The 14,934-nt window shown below is 37.2% G+C and overlaps 1 protein-coding gene and 1 long non-coding RNA gene across 3 annotated transcripts in view; one reads left to right on the top strand and one right to left on the bottom strand.

Moving 5' to 3' along the window:
* Window positions 1–14,934, top strand: part of IRGM (immunity related GTPase M) — an 89,003-nt gene that overhangs the window by 22,662 nt on the left and 51,407 nt on the right. The window lies entirely within an intron of this gene.
* LOC129059578 (uncharacterized) lies at window positions 10,122–14,510 on the bottom strand. The gene is made up of 2 exons (XR_008525561.1): window positions 13,816–14,510; window positions 10,122–10,398 (listed from the first exon to the last, which is right to left on the bottom strand). It is a non-coding gene; the product is annotated as an uncharacterized LOC129059578 (long non-coding RNA).

The following is a 14,934-nucleotide window of genomic DNA, read 5'->3' on the forward strand; positions in this document are numbered from 1 at the left end:
AGGACCACAAGCACACACTTATTATGCCTGGCTGATTTTTAAATTTTTTTGTAGAGACAAGGTCTCACTATGTTGCCAGACTGGTCTTGATTATTCTGGTTTCCACCCCCTGTAGTGAGAGTGAGCCATGAGTTCCCTGCCTGGCTGTGCCTGAGGTCAGCTCCCAGACCCAGGAAGACTACGAGGCAAAGATGGATGAAGGATTCTTGTACAGAGATGTCTGAGTATTACTCAGCTGGTACGCATTAGCTTTCTATTTTAATGAGCATTTTCAAATTTGAAAAACAAAATTCATCTCTACTTTTAACTGAAAGGTGTTTGGAAATATTAGTTTTGGTTTCAATGAAGCCATGCAGGTAAGAAAAACCATCTTACTTGGACTGGAAAAGAGGGATAGGTCAAATTTCAGGGCAAGAATTGACATGATAGTTGGGCAGGAACAAAGAGATAAAGGGAAGCCTGTGCTTTTGGTTGTACTCCCTGCATATGGCCCTGGAACAGAAACCTGGTGATCTGATTATCATAAGCAGCACCCTCCTACCATTGGTCTTGAAGGGAAGATGGAGCAGGTGCAGAGTCAGATGATGGCAGAGAATGCAGTAGGGTGTTGCATACACTCCATCTTCCTCCCCCTTATCTGTCCTAGACATGATTGGTATGGCTGGTAAAGAATCATGGACCCATGTGCATCAAATATTCACAATTTAGCATAAATAAGAGCATCAGCAGGGACCTCATCAGGACAGGGATTCTTTTGATCATCCATCGTCCCCTAATGCACGACGGCAGGCCATGTGTGGGGCAAATATTCAACTTTATAATAGACAAAATTTTTGTATATAATTGAATTTTTTGTTTTGTTCCTTTGAGAAGATGATATATAAAACTCAAATTTGGAGATTTGAATATAAAGGGCCATTGAATCATTTGTATATTTCTGAATCTTGCTTTATTCAATCACTTGCCACTCCCAGCACTGCGCTTCATCTGTGTCTTCACAAAAGGGAAAGAACTAGCAACAGCTTCATTACTCTTCCCTCCTTGTAACCACTGATGGTATTTACAAGCAGGAAGATAACCCAGGAAGTTCTCATCTAAGAATGTTTTTAGTAGGCTTTTTGCATTGCTTATTGTAGATGAATCTGGAATTTGTGAAGTACAGGGCACAACTTGGAGAGCTAAAATTAGTCATGTAGGTTTCCTACCTGTGCAACTAATGGAATGTAAAAAGCTCTAAACTTAAATGGCCTCCTAGGGCTAACAAGTACGGCATGTACATGGTACATACAGTAACATTAATCTCCTACTCAGACACAAAGTACATTCCAGTGCAAAAATGTGTTTTTTTGGAAGTATGTCTGATCTTTTGGGCCTTTTCAAAGATGGATGTTGCTGTTTCTCTGCTTGCTTTTTGCTCATATTCTTCATCAATTAGTAAAATTCGGTATTAAGTAAGCTGTATAATTTTCAAGAATCTGCTTTGACAGTTTGACCTCCGTGGTAGTGTAATGACTTTAAATCAGAACTGTGCCATTCAATCAGCTTTTGGTGTACTTCTGATATTACTATAAATTCTTAGACTCAGCTTCTCATTATTATCTCATATTCTTGTGTTTTAAAAACCTTAGTTCTATCCTGAGACTTTGCTGAAGTTGCTTATCAGCTTAAGGAAAATCAATGTACAAAAATCACAAGCATTCTTATACACCAACAACAGACAAACAGAGAGCCAAATCATGAGTGAACTCCCATTCACAATTGCTTCAAAGAGAATAAAATACTTAGGAATCCAACTTACAAGGGATGTGAAGGACCTCTTCAAGGAGAACTATAAACCACTGTTCAATGAAATAAAAGAGGATACAAACAAATGGAAGAACATTCCATGCTCATGGGTAGGAAGAATCAATATCGTGAAAATGGCCATACTGCCCAAAGTAATTTATAGATTAAATACCATCCCCATCAAGCTACCAATGACTTTCTTCACAGAATTGGAAAAAACTACTTTAAAATTCATATGGAACCAAAAAAGAGCCCACGTTGCCAAGTCAATCCTAAGCCAAAAGAACAAAGCTGGAGGCATCATGCTACCTGACTTCAAACTATACTACAAGGCTACAGTAACCAAAACAGCATGGTACTGGTACCAAAACAGAGATCTAGACCAATGGAACAGAACAGAGCCCTCAGAAATAATGCCACATATCTACAACTATCTGATCTTTGACAAACCTGAGAAAAACAAGCAATGGGGAAAGGATTCCCTATTTAATAAATGGTGCTGGGAAAACTGGCTAGCCATATGTAGAAAGCTGAAACTGGATCCCTTCCTTACACCTTATACAAAAATCAATTCAAGATGGATTAAAGACTTAAACGTTAGACCTAAAACCATAAAAGCCCTAGAAGAAAACCTAGGCATTATCATTCAGGACATAGGCATGGGCAAGGACTTCATGTCTAAAACATCAAAAGCAATGGCAACAAAAGCCAAAATTGATAAATGGGATCTCATTAAACTAAAGAGCTTCTGCACAGCAAAAGAAACTACCATCAGAGTGAACAGGCAACCTACAAAATGGGAGAAAATTTTTGCAACCTACTCATCTGACAAAGGGCTAATATCCAGAATCTACAATGAACTCAAACAAATTTACAAGAAAAAAACAAACAACCCCATCAAAAAGTGGGCGAAGGATATGAACAGACACTTCTCAAAGGAAGACATTTATGCAGCCAAAAGACACATGAAAAAATGCTCATCATCACTGGCCATCAGAGAAATGCAAATCAAAACCACAATGAGATACCATCTCACAGCAGTTAGAATGGCTATCATTAAAAAGTCAGGAAAAACAGGTGCTGGAGAGGATGTGGAGAAATAGGAACACTTTTACACTGTTGGTGAGACTGTAAACCAGTTCAACCATTGTGGAAGTCAGTGTGGCGATTCCTCAGGGATCTAGAACTGGAAATGCCATTTGACCCAGCCATCCCATTACTGGGTATATACCCAAAGGACTATAAATCATGCTGCTATAAAGACACACGCACGTGTATGTTTATTGCAGCACTATTCACAATAGCAAAGACTAGGAACCAACCCAAATGTCCAACAATGATAGACTGGATTAAGAATATGTGGCACATATACACCATGGAATACTATGCAGCCACAAAAAATGATGAGTTCATGTCCTTTGTAGGGACATGGATGAAATTGGAAATCATCATACTCAGTAAACTATCGCAAGGACAAAAAACCAAACACTGCATGTTCTCACTCATAGATGGGAATTGAACAATGAGAACACATGGACACAGGAAGGGGAACATCACACTCTGGGGACTGTTGTGGGGTGGGGGGAGGGGGAGGGATAGCATTAGGAGATATACCTAATGCTAAATGGTGAGTTAATGGGTGCAGCACACCAGCATGGCACATGTATACATATGTAACTAACCTGCACATAGTGCACATGTACCCTAAAACTTAACGTATAATTAAAAAAAAAAAACTAATTCCTAAAAAAAAATAAAAAAAATAAAAACCTTAGTTCTTAAAGATTTCTTATTCTCATGTTTTCCTGCTACATTTGATTCCTTAGAGCAATCATTTGTTCTGATTAAACTATTAACGGAATTATTTTTTCTACCTAAGTTGCACAAGGGATGGATATTCTTTCCATCTGGCTCACCTTATTCAAAATACTAAAACTATAATCAAAGCCCATTGTAGATATTCATCTCTTAATTGAGCTGTTTGTCTACTTCTTATTTCATGAAATTAGGAAATTGTTCACACATTCTCATTAAGAGCAGTGATGCCAGTGATGCAGTGTGGTATAAGGATGAAAGCTGGTACCCAGAGCATGGGATAAGCTAGAGAGAATTCTAAGGACATAATATAAAGCCATATTCTGCAGAGAACGGAAAAGGCCAAGTCTCCATTGAGGCTTCAGTTCTGGAAACTAATCTCAACAAGAATGTACCCTTTTTCATTCTCAACTCTAGGAACAAGCAGAAGAATCAAACAACTATTTCTATTTTGGGTTAGTTTGTCTATAATAATATCTCATTTCCTGGAGAAGTGTTTTAAGAGTGCATATTGTTGAATTTCTAATAGAAGAGAAAATAATATTGAGTTTATTTTTAGGCAACATTCTCAAATGAATTATGGTAATCTTTGCTCATATCTTTTGTTATTTTATTTTTTCTGCTAGCTTTGGGTTTAGATCATTATTCTTCTTCTAGTGCCTTAAAACATAAAGGTGTATTGTTGAACTGAAATCTTTTATCCTTTTAAAATGTAAGTATTTAAAGCTATAATTTTCCCTCTTTGTACTGCTTTTACAGCATCCCATTAGTTTTTGCAAATTGTGTTTTCATTTGTCCTAAGGTTTTTTCTAATTTTTCTTATTTAACCCATTGGTTGTTTAAAAGTGTGTTGTTTAATGTCCACATATTTGTGAATTTTCCCGTTATTCTTCTGATATTTTCAGTTTTATTCCATCATAATTGGGAAAGACACTGCATAATTTCAATCTTTTAAAATTTATTAACACTCATTTTGTGGCCTAATGTATGGTCTCTCCTGAAGAATGTTACATATTCACTTAAGAAAAAACCATATATTCTGATGGGATCTTGTTGGGTGAAGTGTTCTGTATGTGTCCAGTTGGTCTGCAGAATTGTTCAAGACTGGTGGTTCTATCCAGCATTGAGAGAGGGGTATTGATATTTCCTACTATTACTGTAGAGCTGTCTATTTGTTCTCTCCAATTTTATCAATGCTTGCTTAATATATTTTGGAGATACGATGTTTGGTACATATGTTTATAATTATTATATCTTAGTAGAACTGATTCCTTTACTTACATGTAGTATCTTGCTTTGTCTCTTGTAACAGTTTTTAATTTAAATTTAACCTAGAGTCTATTTTGTCTGATATTAGTATAGCCACCCCTGCTCTCTTTCAGTTACTATTTGCGTGGAATATCTTTTTCCACCCTTCCACTTTCACTTTCAAACTATGGTATCCTGAGATCTATAGTTGATCTGTAAAGTATCTATAAAGATAACATATAATTGTATCACATCTCCCCAACCCCATTCTACCAATATCTGCTTTTTGATTGGACAGAAACATCCATTTACATTTAAAGCAATTACTGATAAAGTGGAACTTCTGCCATTTTGATGTTTTCTCTTTGTCTTACACCTTTTTTGTCTCTCATTTCCTCAATTACTACTTTCCTTTGTTTTTAGTTCATTTTTTATAGTGGCACATTTTGATTTCCTTTTCATTTCCTTTTGTGTAAATTTTGTGGATATTTTCTTTGTGGTTACCATGGAGGTTACATGTAACAGTACAAAGTTATAACAATCTATTTTGAATTAATACCTACTTAACTTCAATTGCACACAACACTTTGCTCTTTTACAACTTTCCCTTCCTGCTTTGTTATTTCTGTCAAAAATCAATCTATATATATGTTGTGTACCTATTAACATGGATTTATAATTATTTTTATGAATTTGCCTTTTAAAATCTTTAAAAAATAAAGTGTAGTTACAAGCCAAAATTATATAAAACTATTAGTTTTTATAATGTCCATGTATTTGCCTTTACCGGAGATCTTTATATTTTCCTATGTGTTCAAGTTACTGTCTATTGTCATTTTATTTCAACTTTGAAGGGCTGTCTTAACACTGATTATAGTGGAGGACTAGTAGTAATTTAGCCTTTTAGCTTGTTTACCTGGGGGTGCATTTATTTTTGCCTAATTTTAACAGGACAGTTTTGCCAAATACAGAATTCTCAGTTGACAAGTATTTTTTTTTTCTTTTAGCACCTTAAATATATCATCTCTGTGCCTTCTGGCCTGAGACCTTTCTGCTGAGAAACCTACTGAAAATCTTATTGAGGATAGCTAGTATATGATGAGTCCGTTTTCTCTTGCTGCTTTTAAGATTCTATTAGTCTTTTAACAGTTTGATTACAGTTTGTCTCACTATGGGTCTTATTGGCTTTATCTTGTGGTTCATACAGCTTCTTTGTATGTCTTTCCTCAAACTTGGGAAGCTTTTGGCTATTACTTTTTCAAATAAATTATCTGCCCCTTTCTTCTCTTTCTCAAAGTCCCATAATGTTTTAAATGAGTAAAAACACAATAATTTTGAATATGACTTTTTCTTAATGGGAATTTACTTGGTTGCTCTTTTTTCTGACTGTTTTTCAGAGTTTCTATAAAGTTATTTAAACCATCCATAGTATTTTTTTCTATGAATGAACAAAGGTTTGGAGGTTCTTAGCTTACCATTTTGCTGATATCCCTCAGTACTATGAACACAAGTAGGACCAAGACTCATCGCCTGGCTGCTAGCCAGCATTGCTTTGAGTTATACTTTTCAAAATTCTTCTACTTGGTGTAGCTCCTAGTATATCTTTGTTGATGAGGTAAATGAAATTCAACATGCACAGTAATTTTTCTCAAACTTAGATTTATTTTCTAATTAAAAATAAATGTAATAATTGGCAGCTTAAAAATGAATAGAAGCACAGTGAAATTTTCTCATTTTTTTCTTTATCCTTAAGGAAGAGTTTGTTTTATTCATTATAATTATGTGATGACTTAGTAAGTAGTTGAATTTTATTTAAATCATTGAAATGATTAATTTTTCTGTTGGCAACCAGAGAAGTGACTGAAACGGTTTCTCTTGCTGACTTAGATATTTAGTAGGCATATGGGAAGTGATCAGATTAGGAAGAATGTAAACTTATCAAAAAAGTGACAAGGAGGAATGGTAAGGTAGCCTTGAGTTCAGGGTACTAGGTCTGATTTTCCAACATGGTAGATTCTTTAAGGCACCTTCATCTTTTCACCACCTGTAGTTTGAGTTCACTTAGGAATGACATAGGGGTTCTTTCTTCAGGTTCTATTGACCTGAGTAACCTGGTTACCAGAGTGGAGCAGATAAAATGAGCAACAGTGAAATATAAAACACTAGTATGTTCACTGCAGCAAAAGAAAAATAAACTAGCCAAATGTGAAATAAGACTATTAGGGAGAAGGCAAAAACACAGAAACAATATGTTTTGTAAAAGGGGAAAATTTGATATCAATTAATTTAGACTTTCTGAAGCATTGTCTTAAAGAACAGTTTCTCCAGATGTTAATTAGGAGACACTCAATTTTTAAAAGTTAAAACATGTTTTAACTTCAACACTCAAGAGATTTTAAAATTATAACAATAAATTATAAATCTCTAACAGCATTGACTATCATGGGGGAATATTTCAGAAAATAGTATTTTAAAAGTATGTATATATATATATGTCCAAATTTTATAAGTTAAATATATGATTTAAAAAATAAAATGTATCAAGGCTGGGCGTGGTGGCTCATGCCTGTAATCCCAGCACTTTGGGAGGCCAAGGCAGGTGGATCACAAGTTCCGAAGATCGAGACAATCCTAGCCAACATGGTGAAACTCTGTCTCTACTAAAAGTACAAAAATTAGCCAGGCATGGTGGTGTGCACCTGTGGTCCCAGCTATTCAGGAGGCTGAGGCAGGAGAATCACTTGAACCTGGGAGGCAGAGGCTGCAGTGAGCTGAGATCGCACCACTGCACTCCAGCCTGGGCGACAGAGCGAGACTTTGTCTCAAAAATAAATAAATAAATAAAAATTATAAAATAAAATAAAATGTATCAAAATTCTACTCTAAGGGTGATTTTTAAACATTCTATTTATATTTGTGTATTCTCTATGTTAACTGTGATGTTGGTAATATTGTTTTTCAACATCTACCAATTGGGGTAGTGTTCCTTCTATGACTTCCATGCAGCAACCTTTAAAATACTGCTGCGGTTTTTTTTATTTTATTCTTCAGAGACAGGGTATTGCTATGTTTCCCAGACTGGTCTCAAACTCTTGGGCTCAAGCAATCCACCTGCGTTGGCCTCCCAAAGTGCTAGGATTACAGGTGTGAGCCACTGCACGGGGTCTGCTGCAGTTTCTTAATCCCTCTTCCTCCTCCACATACATACACCTGCTGTGGATCCATCCATTTTCAACTACTGACTTGATTGTCCAGGGTGACAACTAAGAAATGGGTGAGGTCATCTTGACAGTCACCTAGGGGAGGATTAGCTTGACCCTGGCACCTCTCACTGGGAGAAGCTTTATAGATTTCATTGCCCAATATAGCTAAATAATGCACTACTCCCTAAAATAGATTTCATTGCTCAATATAGCTAAATAATGCATGACTATCAAATATTTTGGAATACTAACAGGAGAAAATTGTGATGCAATGTCACAATTTAAACATAAATTTATACAATGGCAATTTAATATCTCCTATAACATTTTTGTACTTTATAAAGTTCATACAAGAAACACAAAGTGCCTTTATGATACAATGTAAAATACCTGTTTATGCATTTCATTACTGGATCCTCCATTACAAGGAAAATTAATGCTCAAATTGTTTTATGAATAAGTGGTTTATCAAAAGCCTCATATAAAAATAGTCTGTTAAATTGGATAATCTTTGAGTTTAAGTTCTCTTTCTAAACCTGTGGGTATTTTCTTGGCACTGATGCAACAGCGTTCAAAACTGGACATTCTGAACTTTTTGGGGAATCCTAAATCCTAATAACTCCAATATACTTGATTGCAATGCCCATGTGTATGCTGTTATTTTGTAATAGTTTACTAAGAAACTTTGCTTCCTGAGCAACCACAGTCCCTGTCCTGGAGCTCATGCCAAAGAGTTAATAATTATGCAGGCACCGCAGGAACAAGGTCCAAGATGGACAGACTGGCCAGCCTTCCACCCAGATCCCTGTGCTGCTCCCCAGGCTGTGGCCACTGTTGCCACCACTATTGCTTCTGCTGCTGCCTTGGGACCTCCCACCTTAGTGCCTCTGCATCATACAGACACAGCTACTAGGCTGATTGCTCGGGGTCTGTGCTACCTGCCTTGCTCACTGGACTTTTTATGTTAACTTAGTTCTCCCTCTCTGTATCTCCTGTGAACTAATTGTGAGATTTAGGAAACTGGTTTTTTTTTTCAGAGTATATTACATGATGGTATTGTATAGTTTAAATTTTGTCTTATCATGTGCAATCTAATGTCTGTCAAGATTTTAAGATTGCTCAGTGGATAGTATCAGACACCCATAACTGAATGGCTTCAATCAGTAACAAGTATTTATTGCTGTTCATGAGTCTGTGATTTAGTTGGCCTCACCTAGGTAGTTCTCTATGTGGTGGGAGCTACAACCTCAGTCACCTGAAGGTTCAAGTGGTTTGAAATGTCCAAGATGGCTCACTGGAGGTTCAACTGATTTGGAATGTGTATGATGGTGGCAGTTGGTCCTTGCTATAGGCTGGGATTTTACATGGGGCTGTCATTTAGAGCCCTTGTGTTCTCCCTCATGTAGCCTTTCCAAGTGGCTCTCTCAGAGTTCCTTCAAAGTATCGTAGTTTCAGGACAATCATACCTCTTCTTTGGTGGCTGGATCCTAGGAGTGCAAAATTACAAGCTATCTGGTCTTTTTAAGGCTTAGGACAGGAAGTAGCACAAAATTACTTCACAGCATTCTACATTCAAACAAGTCACAGGGCAGGGTCAGATTCAAGAGGAAGGGACTAAGTGAGGGGAACACCAGAAGGAGTTGTTCATTAGCATCATCAATGTAAGAGATTACCACCAGCTTTCATTTTTTTTCTCTTTCCAAATGGGCATGTTTGTTCTTGTTATCCTGTCTCTGTTCATTGGATGTTGGGAGTGGAGGTAGATAACTTGCGATTTTTAGTCGCAGGTCTCTAGATTAAGTAATGGTCCATCTGAAACTTATGTACAAATAATGATGACATTCAGGACTTTGAGTCTTAGGCCAAGATGATGGAAATTTTGGATGCATCCCTTGAGGGGGTGAGGATGTTTTTCATGCTAAAGGAAAGAAATGAATATTTGCAAATATCCAGAAAAGTGGACTGTGCTGATTGAATTTTTTGAAAAAAATATTTCATATTATTTTCTACCAGAACCTTCAAATATGGGTTATTAACTATTGCTTCATAAAACTACCACAAACTAGAGACTTAATAAAATACATGTTTATTATCTTACAGATTATGTGGATGAGAAGCCCAGGTACAATTGGGCTGAGTCTTTTGATTCAATGTCTCTCATGGGCTATGATGAAGTTCCCAGCCAGGGGTGTGGTCTCATCTGAATGTTCAAGTGGAAAAGGATCTGCTTCCAAGCTCACTCATGTTATTGGCAGAATTCATTTTTTCAAGAGTTTTTTCCTTGTTGGTTGTGAGTTGGAGCCACCCTCAGTTCCTTGCCATGTGGCACTTATTTTCCATAGTGTAGCTGTCAGCATAACAGAATATGTCATCAAAATTAGCAAGGAAGAGGAAGTCCTAGTAAGACACAGGATATAATCTTATGTAATGTAGTCACAGAGTGACATCCCATCACCTTTGCTATTGTCTGTTGGTTAGAATCAGGCCACAGTTCCTGTCCACATTCAAGGAGATTGTATAAGGGGTGAATATCAAAGGAGGGAATAATTGGGAACTATTTTAGAGTCTGTCTGCTGCACCAGCCTCCTCATTGAGAGACAATTAGACTGTTTACATCATACATTTCAGACCTGACCATATGACTTATTTCAGCCAATGGATTGTGGGGGAAGTGATATGTGCTGCTTTTAAGAAGATTTAAGAATTGCCTTCTGATCTGCAACCTTCTCTTTTATTCTCTCCCCAAGCAAGTTCTTAGATATTCATCAGCCTAAATTTTTGAGCTGACCTACTTTAGGTATGTAAAAGAAGTAATAAATTAAGTCTATTGACTGTCACTGAGATTATAGGAAGGTTTTTAACTGCAGTATAATTTATCTAAAGTTGACTGGCCCTGCTAAACTAAGAGATACAAGAAGCATCCTGGGGCTAGCAACATTGGAGAGCAATGACAGCCCTAGACCAGGAGGGACCTGGGAAATTAGATCTTGCAAAGAGGGATGTAAGGAATGAACACACCAGCCTCACTTTCCATCTGGCACTACTGCTGCCCATTGGCAGGGAGGAGAAGAAGGCTAAAAACAAGACCTTAGAAAATGCTAACCTTTCAGAGGCAGATGAAGAAAGAAAGAAGAATTTATGGGGGAGTTGAGAAGAAATAGGAAGATAAAAACAAAACAGTAGAGACATGGAATGGAATGATAATAAAATGAAGAAGTGGCCACATTGAGAGATTCTTCTTAGGGCTGCACTAATTTAGGGTTTGTGTCTATCAAATTTAGAAAACAGAATTTCATATGTGTTTTAGAAAGAGAGACATCTGTGAAACTGGTGCAGAACAGAGCACAGGAATATAATAAAATGGGATGACTAGTGAATATGAAGTAAAGCTGCAGAAAGAAGTTTTAGACCACTGTTTAAAGAAGCTTGCTTCTGAAGAAGAGTAAAAAGGAAATATCTAAAAGAAGGGAGCTCAAAAAGGTGCTTGTTTTAACAAATAACAGCGTTGAAATTTTTGCAAGTTCAATGGAAATGTTCTATTTGAGGCTGATGATATAGGAGACAAAATAGAATTTGTATATAAAATAAGGTCCATAACAATATGGGATAAAATATAATGATTACCTCTGGATAATTTTGGGACAGTAAATCCCGATTTCAAGGCTCCTGATAGATGTAAATATATGAGGTTATAATTTTTTAACATCTATGTAACTAAGAATTTTAAATGAACAATTATAATTCTTCATAATACGTAAATGCATCAGTTTGGAATTTACAAAGACATTCTCTTTCATATTTAATATTCACAACAGGGTATGGGGTTAGTGTTCTGGTTCCCATTTTGCAATGCAAGAAATAAGATCCAGAAACCTCATAACTGCAGAAGCTACACCTGAACCGATAATTTCATTCCCAAGTATAGTGCTATATAGCCTAACCTTTTATCATTTTCTAAATGTTCTTGACATGTAATCAGTCAGCAGGCACTGCTTTGGGGTAGCTAGTTTTGAAAGGGTCTTCCTGTTTAAGAGAAATAGGATTTGAGGGAGAGATCTGGAGGCACTTACCAAGCAGCCTGTCAAAGGCCTCATGATCCTCAGGTTGTAACTTCACCATTATCTTGAGCCATAGGTAAAGCCATAGGTAACAGCCAGGACCTGGTTTTTCTTAGCCCCTGGATGTACTTCCTGCACAAATACTACCATGCAATTCCTCTTGGAGCCCTAAACTTCAGGCACAGAGCTGGAATCTATCCAGGGTCCCAAGAAAACAAAAGGGCTACAGGACAAAATCTTACCCAGGAGGAACTAGTTGTGGATCACTCTAGCCCTGCCAAACCAGTCCCTTCTGCTCTGGCCAGCCAGATGCTTGACCTTCTTTTCCATCTTTTACCTTTGTTTATGTATTTTTTTACTATTTGCTTTGCTATTACTATATTTCTCATGATTCATTTCCTTATTAAAATTAATTTTTCCCATTGTAGAAAAAGGAATCCTTTACTTCCCAAGTTTTTCTTCTGTGTAGATTTCCTTCTCCCCAGCTCTTGTCCCTCTTGTTCCCAAAGCCCAGTGTGAAAGTGGATTTCACATTGCTCCTCTCTTCCACATTAAACATTACTTCCTAACATCTGTATCTCTTCATCATTACTAGTCAACCCTTTCAAATCTCTTTACACTTCAATCCTCTCACCTGCAGGTCCTGTGCTTTCTTCCTTCACTATCATGTCTGAGGCACACCCTGGAATGGTAAGCTGTGGGCTCTGCTTTACAGAATGGCAAATGGCAGACAATGAGCCATGATGTCCTATTTTTCTCCTATTTTTCTCCTATCACAAGGTTGGGTCTGCCCACAGATTTTCCCCAGTCTGTCCAAACTCCTATTCTGTACATTGGCTTTGACCAATCCTGGCAAGAATGTAAGCCGCTATTGTAAATGCAATTTCAATGGGTGTTTGTTGGAGGCAGCACGTTAGTGCTGTGCAATGGCCATAAAGATCATGGGGCAGGGAAACAGAGTCAGGGAGATAAAAATGTAGCTGGATGACTGATTATTGCTCTTGACTATGGGAGTGTCCTGATGCTTCATGAAAACCCCAGGACCAGAGTTATAAGGAGAAGGTGAAATAAAACTTCACAGACCATTTCCCATCTCTCCCATCTCTCTGTTTCTCTCTCTGTCTCTCCTTGCTGGTGAGAGGATGTGTGATGCATACCACCTACCATATACCCATGTAGAATAACATTAGAACATAAATTAGAAAGGGAATAAATGGAGTTAAATTTTTCTAAATATTTACTTCTGACCAGTAAGCGGTAACATTATTGACATATATTAGATCAGAATACAAACACATATACAAGCACAAAAGGATTAGTGGAGGAGGAATGCATAACTCACAAGCTAAGAGAAAGGAAAAGGAGAAATAGAATATTAAAGAATATTCAGCCAATTCAAAAGTATATTAAAGAACTAAAACAGGCAGGAGAAATGGACAATAATTTGGAAGATGTTACATATAAACTCAAATATATCAAAATTTCATTAAATGTTAATAGACTAAATATGTAAAGGGCAAAGATTAGTAGAGTGAGTTTTTAAAAACTATATGCTTATAGCAGATACAGATTTTAAATATTAGGATACAGAAACCTTGAAACAAAAAGGATGAAAATACATATACATTATTCAAACACTAGTCAAAAGAAAGATCTTATTGCTCTACTTACATTGGCTAAAATAGACTTCATTGGGGAAAACTTACTAGCAATGAAGAAGGAAAATTCACCAGGATTATATAACATCAGCAACCAACAAATATTAACAGGCTTGTTCTTTATGTGAAAACACACCCCTCCACATTTCTAAACTAAGGGTGTATAAGAAGGAAAATATTCTCCATTATCAGAAAAGATGACTTTTTTTTTTTTTTTTTGAGATGGAGTCTCACTCTGTTGCCCAGGCTGGAGTGCAGTGGCACAATCTCGGCTCACTGCGGACTCTGCCTCCTGGGTACCAGTGATTCTCTTGCCTCAGCCTCTCGGGTAGCTGGGACCACAGGCACGCACCACCATGTCTGGCTAATTTTTGTATTTTTGGTAGAGACGGGGTTTCACCATGTTGGCCAGGCTGGTCTTGAACTCCTGACCTCAAGTGATCCACCTGCCTTGGCCTCCCAAAGTGCTAGGTTACAGGCGTTTGCCACTGTGCTCGGCCAAGGATGTCTTTTTAATTTCAAGAAATTACATTGTTAACTCCCTGTACACTCTGCTCCCAGGTTCTATTGTTCTGTGATTCTGAGTTTCCATGGTTTTGTGAGCCATTGATTCCAATCTAAAGCAGCCCAGATTCTGATAAAGTCATTTCCAGTATCCTGGCTAGGAATTCCTGTGGCAGGTATTTTGGCTGTACTGACATGAGCCATGGCAAAGGAAAGAATGATGCCTGCCAACGGCAAGTACTCACCTGAGAGTGTGGGAGTGACCACATTTAGGGAGAAGAGAAAGAAGAAAAACTGCTTCCTCCATGGCACTGGCATACTCTAATTCCAGATGGAATTAAAACAGCCTTTGGGACATTTTTTTGAGAAGGCTGGAAAGTTCACCCACTGCTTGACTTGGAAACCACTGCAGTGACAGATGCCATTATGGACAGATGAGATGATCTGAAATTTTGAAGATGGTACAACCCATTGTCTTTTTGGTAATGATACATAAAGAAACTTCTGACAAAAATCAATAAAAAGGAGAGTATAAGTTTGAAGAAGTGAAAATTCTGCAGGAGGAAAAAAAGTGAAAATATCCCATGTATAGATATTAAAACAAGATATTGTACCCCCACCAGCTGTTATTCCCAAATAATTCCATTACTTTATAACTGTTAC

Source organism: Pongo abelii, chromosome 4 (genome assembly GCF_028885655.2).
Source record: "Pongo abelii isolate AG06213 chromosome 4, NHGRI_mPonAbe1-v2.0_pri, whole genome shotgun sequence".
NCBI classification, from domain to species: Eukaryota; Metazoa; Chordata; class Mammalia; order Primates; family Hominidae; genus Pongo; species Pongo abelii.